This window comes from Lytechinus variegatus, chromosome 8 (assembly GCF_018143015.1).
Source record: "Lytechinus variegatus isolate NC3 chromosome 8, Lvar_3.0, whole genome shotgun sequence".
NCBI lineage: Eukaryota > Metazoa > Echinodermata > Echinoidea > Temnopleuroida > Toxopneustidae > Lytechinus > Lytechinus variegatus.
The window spans coordinates 32,084,592-32,095,872 of NC_054747.1; positions in this window are offsets into that span (position 1 = coordinate 32,084,592).

Below are 11,281 nucleotides of genomic sequence, written 5' to 3' on the forward strand. Positions count from 1 at the left end.
AAATCATCACCTAACCCCCCCCCCCTCATCACTTTTTAGAGACTGGGCGGGAGATTAAAAAAAAATCAGCTCGAACCCCCCCCCCCCCTTTCAAAATCCTGCGTACGCGCCTGTTATAGAAGAACCCATAATCACCATCATCATAATTGTTAACCTATTCAAATAGTGTCTGTGTGGGTGGGCGATCATGTCTGTGATTGGATATGTGTTTCCGGATGTGTGAGCGTGTGTGTAGGCGGAGGTGTGTGTGTGATGTATATCGCCTGTCCGTCTGTACTGTAAAGTACATAAAGGTTGTTCACATATAGAAATCTGATGCCCATGGTAGTCTATCGGGGTTGGACGGAAAAGTGAGCGACTAGTAAAAAAAAAAAAAAGGTCGCAGAAAACTTAACTGAATGGAAAAAAAACGATCATTCTATCATAAAAAGGAACGAAATGCATGCCGATTATGATGTTGCTATACACTACTCGCGTGGGAGGGAATATATATAGTTTTAGAAGTAAGCCTTCATGTATAAACCCTTTTTAAAGAAATATATATACGATCTATAATAGCTACTATATTTCATTTTTATTTGTTATAATACATTTCATGCAACATCAAAGTATTTATCTTGTTATTTGTTCCCTTTATTGATATGTTGTGTTTTCAGGTACAGGTTCAACCTTATCCCCTCACATGATTGGTATGTCCCTACTTCGATCTCCTATTCATTTTATTCATACTGTTTGTACATTAATATATAAACAATATGTCTTTTGTAAATATTTTAAGAAGTACTCATTTTGCCCTTTTAAAATTTGACACATATTTTCCCTTCATGAGCATATAATTGATAAAAAATGGATCCACATGCTAGTCTGAACTAAACCTACTAAACTTGATGCATGAAAATACCTTAAGTTTAGGTTCAAACTTTCATCCGTCACTGAATGTCACCTTTTCTCTATCATTCTCAACGATAATACATGGAAGTTTATATTGTAACACTATGATATGCAAAAATCAATCATTTGGTGTTTATTTGCCGACAATTATTATGCAAATTTGCTTTGCTATTTAAGACATGATAGGGTCCAAAGTCCCTTTATTATTATTTTTCCTGGGCTCGAGACGATGTGTCAATCAAAAATTTTACTTACAAAGTTCCTCTTTCAAATGATCGGTCTTTTTTTTCTGGAATTCCCCTTTTCATTTTTTTCATTACCACTACAAAATAACATTGCGGCTCCGAATAGAATATTTCTAGACTGATGGCGATATTAATACCCCTTCGTATTAATATTATTGCAACTATTATCATTATCAGTTATATTTTTAATAACAATAATGTTAATAACAGTATTAGTGTTATTTTACTTTTCATTCATTACTGTAAACGCTATCATTAAGGAATTATACTGCAACATATTGAAAATACGTATCCTAACTTGACTTCGTTTAATAAGTTAAATTGGAAATGAGTATGTTGGGGTCGAGGAGAAAGGAGGGGTGCAAAGAAAAACTGGTAAATATAATATTATTGTATTAATATCATGTGAAAAACTAGAAGATTGGATATCATTAAAGAACGGTCAGAATCATTGTTATTTTCGTGTTATTTATTTTTTGTTTAGGAGAATTATCCTTTACACTATTCGGGATATGTTTTGAGGCAGGTTCAATGATTGAGAATAGGACCCAGTATTTTTGTAAAATGTAAAATGGGGTCAACAAGTGTATCGAATACTAGGTTGACGTATGGACCTACTACCTCTGAGTCTATGATAAGTGTAATCGCATTTGACAGTTAGCCTTTGTCGTATTCATGAAAATTTAATTCTACAAACTATTTTTACCTCTGATGTGAAACCTTGCTCACCAATCGTAGACCTCATCCAAACCTATTGCACGTCGATATACCCTGTCTAGTCTGATTTATGGTCCTTCTGCAGGGATAGCTGTCTCAGTCATCCCTCTAGTAGCTTCTATCATCATCAACACTGTACAGTTCATAATCCTAAAGAGAAAGACAATGCCAGGTGATTGTTATTCATCAATTCTTTCAAAATAGATGAAAATGAGAATGCAAAGAAAAAAATATAATAAAGAAATGTCATGAGGATATATCACGTATGTTTTAATTGACTACGTGGGTCTTCTCCTTCTTAGGTCGCTACACAAGACCTATCCAGTGCAGTGTACAAGATCTGGCTGTGGGGTTACATGGGTGAAAAAATGACAACTTAAATCCCAACGAACGTTTTTATTACAACCTTTCTTAGTTAGTAAACTCAAATAATATTTAATCATACCTGCAATTAATAGAGAAAAATATACTTTAACTTTGCACCATTATATTATAAAGGTACAGACCAAAGTCACATCGGGAGCATATTAAAATGTAATATTTTGAACTAATTTCCACCTTTAAGAAAAAGGGACCACCTTTATTGGTGCATCTTCAAATGTGCTACAGTGTTTGTAAAGGTGCAAAGTTGAACCTATTTTATATAGAATATAATTATGCCCTATAATTTTTGTTGAGAATGATAAATGTTCATTGCAATATACATATTACAATAACACTGACCTAAACCCAGCGATGAGCCTATAGTTCGGGAGAGGGTGATCTATTGTTTCACCCCTCCAGTACTTGTGAATAAGGAGAAGTTCATAAAAATTAGCAAACTTATAATTGTTTTCCTCTGATACCAATATCGTGTATCTATCGTTTATCTAAGATAAATTGGTTACTAGACCTTATATCACTTTTCAATAATTAACTTTTCAGTTTGAACAACCCACCTACTTAAAAGCATGTGGGATGTTCAGTAGTCATCGAATCGTTAATGTTTACATAATGGAAAGATACAACTAGAATCATTAGCGAGGTTGTGTTTATCTTGAACATTATCAGTTCACCTCGATTTCTATCTTGAAATCATTTCCCAATATCAGTTTACACACTGCTTCAGTTAATTTCTTATTACTCTGCTGCAAACGTTTATATTTATTTTCATATTCACTAGACCCTCTGACTCACATCCTCATATTATCTGCTTACCGACCCACACATACACTCTGCAACCAAACGCATGCACCATCTAACCCTCTCTCTTTCAGAAACTGGTACAACACATACCGAATATCCACCCTCACAAGTATTTTCAAATACCACACCACTGAAAGCACCGAACATATTTGTAAACATATACACTTTTCCTCAACCTACCGGTCAGAATCAATGCATATTCATCCCGGGGTGGGGGCACTCAGTATATAATGCATAGTGGGTATGTGCCGCGGAGGGGACCCCCATTTTCACACTCAAATTTCAGTTCCAAGGTATAGTATTTTTGTCTTGTTGAGAAAAAGAACAAAGGAAGCCGCTCCAAGGCATATCATTTCCTTCTTATCGAGAAAAAAGAAGAGGGAAGTCCGCTCCAAAGCTTCGCATATTTTTCGTTACGCCGCTCCGATCGCATTGAATGAGTCGAATTTTCGTGAAAAGTGGCCGCAGAGCTCCCCCGGCGGAGGCCGCGCTAGCTGCATCATGCACGCATGACCGTTCCGTAGGGATGCATACGCACTCACACGCTGCCGATCCGTTCCACGGACTCCCGTTTTCACAAACATTTGTCGTTCCGAAGCCGTCCTTTTTACAATAAGCCCGCTCCAAGGCCCCCGTTTTTTGTCTCGCCCGCGGCACACCCCCACCACATTTTTGGTCGAGTGCCCCCCCCCCCCCCCGGATAATCATCCAATTGCAATTTTCACTCGACAATTTTACTGAGGTACATCAGTACATGGACATAATGTAAAACACTGAAAGATAAAAGAATGACTTCATTTCAGTATTATATGTATATATGTTTTCATGTTCAGTAAAAATGAAATTTGAAAAATCTAATCGTCTAACGTTATTTAGCATGTTTAGTGTATGATAAAATTTCAGATTTAAGTCAAGTACTTACTAAAATAGTGTGAAGTTCCCTTTTTTATCCTTTTTGAATAATTTAATTTGGAAAATACAGTACGTACTAATCATATTGTGATTTTTGTGGTTTGAATTTGCGAGAGTCAATGTTTTAGCTAAACTTTATTTTCATAAAACATTGTTTTTTCTAATCCCATTCCTAGAAACACTTTTATATAGAGGATCTATATAACAATGAATAATCGCTATTGGTTATATCCAGTGATCCATAGAATATTTGACTGCTTGCCAACGATTTTTTTTAGTGCCGTAAAGTCATTTTGAATAGGCGTAAAATAAGCTACATGTTATTTTCTGATATCAAATAATAAAATAAAATTATCGTGGACGTGGAGTCTACTCATATTGATATATATTTTATTTTAAAATAATACTTTCGTTACAATTCGTAAATTAAAAAAGATTGTAAAGTGGAAAAGAATACCAGTGGGGTCAAGCTTTTTATGTTTAATCACTAAGTTACAATTAACTGAAAAAAAATTATATCATACCCTTGCTGTATAAAAAAAAACCTGAGTTCAGGAGTGTGTGAACAGACAATCACTTGGACAAGACAGTACGAATACTAAAAACAAAACAAAGACAAAAAAAACGGCACACACACAAACAAAAACAAAACAAAACAGGACAAGACAGCAAAAAAAAAGGATAAGAAACAAAACAAAGGAAAATAAAAAAGTAAGAGATGTCATTTACACTGTAAGATGTGCATTTGGAAACCACCTGGGAATTTAGTCAAAATGGACAAAACCATACCATTGTAACCAGTCCCATAAGTACCATTTGCGCAACAAAATCGAATCTTCCAGGTGAACCAGTGTGCCCATCTTTAGGTATAAACAACAATAATTTTAGACCCTAGTTTTGAAAGCCATCTCGGAATTTTTTACTGTCCTTTTAGCTTGTTCCCGTGTATTTCCTGACCCTTGTAACCATGTTGCAGACACCGAAATCGTATCTCCCAGGCGGATATTATACGAACTATGTACATTTGAAAGTAAGAGCAGTCATTCTAAATTCAATTTTTCGAAGTCATCTTGGATTTTTGGACAGCCTGGACACTTTAACTCATTCCAGTTATTACCTGAAACTTTAAACCATAGCTTAAAATGTCAAAATCATATTTCGCAAGATGATATTGAGCAAACTGTGTCTATTTGTAACAGCAGATATTCAAGCCTCCCCTTTTGGAAGCCATTTAAGAGTTTTGGACACAGTGGACACGTGATTGTCGTTTCAACTTGTTCCAGTGTTCTATTTGACCCTTGAAATTTGAAAAATTGGTTTAGACACCAAAATCATATCTTTTGGATTTTTTAACATACCAGACCATATATCCTTGAAGCATGTTCAAATATACTACTTGAATACTGATAGAAACCAAATGAAAGTCACTTAAGTAGACCACGTAATAGCTGTATCGTGGATTTTAAGGCTACGACAGTTATATTACACGCCTTCTTCGAATTTCCAGTCTATGCTGGGGCGTTTCTGCATCAAAACATCTTTTTACCACTATCATGGATTAAGCCTCAATGTATGTCTCGGGTGGATAATAAAAAAATCTTAAAAATTAAAACATTCCTGGATGCGGATTCTGGTATATCTTACTATATTAATCCAAAGATCAAATAGTACCAGACAACCGAACTAGGTGCATTTTTGGTCACATATTGACCAGATTATAGAGCTTGCCTTTACTTTTATGAACCATGCATTATTGATTAATTACTGTACTTTGCACTACTGTTAGAATTCCTAATCAGCAATGAAATGTCTCTCCCATACTCCAAATATGAATACAGTATTACTTTGCAGAAAAAATAAAATACAAAGTTTTAATTGCTCTTCATTTTCAAAACTGAAGATTTGACTTGATTACCGAATTCGCCTTGTATTGTTTGTAAATATTTATTCCCCTTTTCATGATTTTTATTTGTAATTACTTTGTAAATTTTGATGTTGATTTATATTCAATATATTGTGAAAGATCAAACTAGCCCCTGTTACACCCACAAATGTAATAACCGCCCACAAATGTAATAACGCCCACAAATGTAATAACACTTTACCCACAAATGTAATAACGCCCACAAATGTAATAACACTTTACCCACAAATGTAATAATTTCACCCACAAATGTAATAATGCACTTTACCCACAAATGTAATAATTTTTGATCGCCCACAAATGTAATAATGACTTTACCCACAAATGTAATAAATTTGAAGGGATTTTTGGCAAATCCGTTCTAAGCTAAAATCGTATAGTAATGCGTTCATTTAGCACAAAAGTGCAGTCTCATTTCCTGACCCGGTTAATTAACAAATTATAATATAAGTCCAAAGTCTTTATTCCAAACCCGGTTTTTCAAAAATTATAATATAAATCCAAAGTCTTTATTCCAGACCCGGTTGTTTAAAAAATAATAATATGAGCCCAAAGTCTTTATTCCAGACCCGGTTGTTTCAAAAATTATAATATAAATCCAAAGTCTTTATTCCAGACCCGGTTGTTTAAAAAATAATAATATGAGCCCAAAGTCTTTATTCCAGACCCGGTTGTTTCAAAAATTATAATATGAACCAAAAGTCTTTATTCCAGACCCGGTTGTTTCAAAAATTATAATATAAATCCAAAGTCTTTTTCCAGACCCTGTTGTTTCAAAAATTATAATATAAATCAAAAGTCTTTATTCCAGACCAGATTGTTTCAAAAATGATAATATAAGTCCAAAGTCTTTATTCCAGACCCGGTTGTTTCAAAAATTATAATATCAATCCAAAGTCTTTATTCCAGACCCGGTTGTTTCAAAAATAATAATATGAGCCCAAAGTCTTTATTCCAGACCCGGTTGTTTCAAAAATTATAATATGAGCCAAAAGTCTTTATTCCAGACCCGGTTGTTTCAAAAATTATAATATAAATCCAAAGTCTTTTTTACAGACCCTGTTGTTTCAAAAATTATAATATAAATCAAAAGTCTTTATTCCAGACCAGATTGTTTCAAAAATGATAATATAAGTCCAAAGTCTTTTCTCCCGACCCGGTTGTTTCAAAAATTATAATATAAATCCAAAGTCTTTTTCCAGACCCGGTTGTTTCAAAAATTATAATATAAATCAAAAGTCTTTATTCCAGACCCGGTTGTTTAAAAAATAATCATATGAGCCAAAAGTCTTTATTCCAGACCCGATTGTTTCAAAAATGATAATATAAGTCCAAAGTCTTTATTCCAGACCCGGTTGTTTAAAAAATGATAATGCAAGTCCAAAGTCTTTTTCCAGACCCTGTTGTTTCAAAAATCATGATATGAATCCAAAATCTTTTTCCAGACCCGGGTGTTTAAAAAAAATCATGATATAAATCCAAAGTCTTTTTTCCAGACCCGGTTATTTCAAAAATTATAATTTTAGTCCCAAATGAGATACATTAATGATATTCCAGTGGAATAAAAATGAGAATCGAGCTTAGTCTTTTCTCCAGACGCTAATGGTAAATTGAAAATCAAGCATAGTCTTTGCTCCAGACCCGGTAACTAAAAGCTGAAACTTTATAGTAATGTGTTTATATAGCACAAAAATGCGAAATCTTTTTTCCAGACCCGGTTATTTAAAAAATTATAATATAAGTCCAAAGTCTTTTTTCCAGACCCATTTATTTAAAAAATTATAATAATTATAAAAAACAAAGACCCACGATCCTATTTATGTTGAATAACATGGAAATGTAGCGTAGTCTTTCTGTCAGACCCAGTTATAAAAGTCATTAAAAACACAACAACAACAACAAAACAAAGACCCTGCAACCATTAAAGGTCAAGTCCTCTTCAGAAAAATGTTGATTTGAATCAATAGAGAAAAATCAGACAAGCACAATGCTGAAAATTTCAGCAAGGTTATGACATTTCAAAGTTTTGTTTATTTTTAACAAAATAGTTATATGAACGAGCCAGCTACATCCAAATGAGAGAGTCGATGATGTCACTCACTCTTTCTTTTGGTTTTCATTGTTTGAATTATACATTATTTCAATTTTTACGAATTTGACGATTAGGACCTCCTTGCCTAAAGCACAAAATGTTAAAATAATAAATTTCCACGTGTTGCAGGGAGGAATGAAACTTCATTTCACATGACAATGACGAGAAAATAAAAATATTTCATATTTCATTTAAGAAAATACAAAAGAAATAGTGAGTGAGTGATGTCATCAGTTCCTCATTTGCATACCGACCGAGATGTGCATATAACTGTTTTGTGAAATGAAGCGAAACATTAAAATGCCATAACTTTCTTATTTTACATCCGATTTTGATGAAATTTTCAGTGTTATGCTTGTTGAATTTTTCTCTTTTTATTCATATCAAGTTTTTGTTGGGGTGGACTTGTCCTTAAAAAAATAATTTCTTGTATATTCCTTCCTTTTTTCTATGAAAAAAACCTAAATAACAAAACATTAAAATACATATGAAAAAAAAAATGAGAAATAAGATATCAGTAAACAATAGGGGGATTACTTCCCCAAAACGATAAAGTTGTTGATTGACGATCTATGATATATTATATAAAAGAAAAACATTCTAACAAGAGGGGATAACCATTCCATTCCATGTTTTTATTTGGCAATAAGTCATGATTGACTATTTTTGCCACCCACTGTATGAGGAGTAGGGTAACAATTTTATTTAGTATTATTACTTCTTTTTGTCTCACCTGCATAGCAGAGTGAGACTATAGGCGCTGCTTTTCCGACGGCGGCGGCGGCGTCAACATCAAATCTTAACCTAAGGTTAAGTTTTTGAAATGACATCATAACTTAGAGAGTATAAGAACCTAGTTCATGAAACTTGGCCATAAAGTTAATCAAGTATTACTTAACATCCTATCAGAGTTTCATGTCACATGACCAAGGTCAAAGGTCATTTAGGGTCAATGAACTTAGACCATGTTGGGGAATCAACATCAAAATCTTAACCTGAGGTTAAGATTTTGAAATATCATCATAACTTAGAAAATATATAGACCTAGTTCATTAAACTTAGACATAAGGTTAATCAAGTATCACCAAACATCCTGCATGAGTTTTACGTCACATGACCAAGGTCAAAGGTCATTTAGGGTCAATGAACTTTTGCCGATTTGGGGGTATCTGATGAATTACAATCAAAACTTAAAAAGGTTTTGGATCTGATTCATGAAACTTGGACATAATAGTAATCAAGTATCACTGAACATCCTGGGCAAGTTTCAGGTCACATGGTCAAGGTCAAAGGTCATTTAGGGTCAATGAACTTTGGCCGAATTGTTTTTTTTTGTTGAATTACCATCATAACTTTGAAAGTATGTTTGTCTAGTTCATAAAACTTGGACATAAGAGTAATCAAGTATCACTGAACATCCTGTGTGCATTTTAGGTCACATGACCAAGGTCAAAGGTCAATGAACTTTGCCCATAATGGGGGTATCTGTTGAATTACCATCATAACTTTGCAAGTTTATTGATCTGACTTTTGAAACTTGGACATAAGAGTAATAAAGTATCACTGAATATCCTGTGCAAGTTTCAGGTCACATGATCAAGGTCAAAGGTCATGTGAGGTCAATGAATTTTGACCACATTGGGGGTATTTGTTGAATTACCATCCTATCTCTGTAAGTGTATTGGTCTAGTTCATAAAACGTGGAAATAAGAGTAACCAAGTATCACTTAACATCTTGTGCGAGTTATAGTAGTTTTCAAAGTCAGCACTGCTGTTATGTTGAATCGCGTGATGCAGGTGAGACGGTCAGAGGCATTCCACTTGTTTATTATTATTATTTCTTGTATATTCATTCCTTTTTTTATGAAAAAAAACACACACAAAACCTTTAAATACATATAAAACAAAAAACTGAGGAATAAGATATCAGCACACAATATGGGGATTACTTCCCGTAAACGATAAGGTTGTTGATCGACGATCTATGAGATATTATATAAAAGAAAATCATTCTAGCAAGAGGGGATAAAGTTTTAACAAGTTCTTCGGTACTTTAAATTTTCAGTGTACCAAGCACCATTTGTAATATATTCAGCATTTTTTTTTTATTAGTTACAATTCCAATAATCTCAGTGGCCTAAGATATATTTTCTGGGGTTATATTGACCCGTTAAGTAAAGAGAGAGAGAGAGGGGGGATTTATGTGATCAAGAAGTGATAAGATAGGAAAAAAACTGATTTGAAATGACTGAAAGAGAGACAGGCAAAGAAAGAAGAGCCCCCTCCCACACCCGTACCAGAGTTACGGAGTTAGGCTGTCCCGTCGGTGGATTCAGGTCCATCAACATCTTGAGGTTTAATCTTTCCAGGGGGCAAACGTGTGTGGGTGTGTGTGTGTGTTTGAGTTTTGTCAGACGTGTCTCAATCAGATATGATTATTTACGTCTGGGACCGACCTTTAACGTCACCATCCGAAAGACGTGACCAGGGCTCGAACCTCTGCATCAATTTGTAACTTCCCCACATAGCTTGGATTACAGGCGCACGCCACAACGCCCAGTCTTTAAATATGGTGTAGTCTTTGCTTTAGACCCATGCAGTTATTTCAAAATAGGAAATTATTAGAAACGATAAAAACAGACAAACAATATTAACAAAGACGCCACAATATCATTGATGTAGAATAACGTTGTTGTTGTTATTTTGGGTTTTTAAGGCGCGTACCATTCAGATCTGAATATTTACACCTTTTATTAAATTGACGTTTTTGTGGTATTCAATTCAATTCCATTCAATTTCATTTCACTTCCATCAAACAAAAACAAGTTGTATACCAACTTACGGTATGCCTTATCACAGGGTTTTATAGTTTGGGAGATGCTGGTGTCTAAGTTTTTAGATTAATCTTTTGCTTAATTTGTATTTTAAGAGAACTGGATGTGGGGTAAAGACAACTCTCTAAACCCAAGCATTTTAACTGGGTTTGATTTTAAAGATTGGTCTTAGCTTTGATTTTTTTCAATATTTGTTTATCTTATAAATAGCTGGGTCTAGACGAAGGTCTAAGCATAATAATAATGTTATTCAACAGGAATAAGAATATGACAAAGTCTTATGTTTTAAGATTGTTTGAATTAATTTCTAAATGACTGGGTCTGGAATAGAGATAACGCTCTAAACATGTGCTTTTGTACTTGGTCTTAATTTGGAGGATTGTTGGTTCTTAGATTCGTTGTTGGGGGTTGGGTTTTATTGTTTTTTTTATTCTTGAAATAATTGTGTCTGGAGGAAAGTCTACAATCGATCTCCATGTTA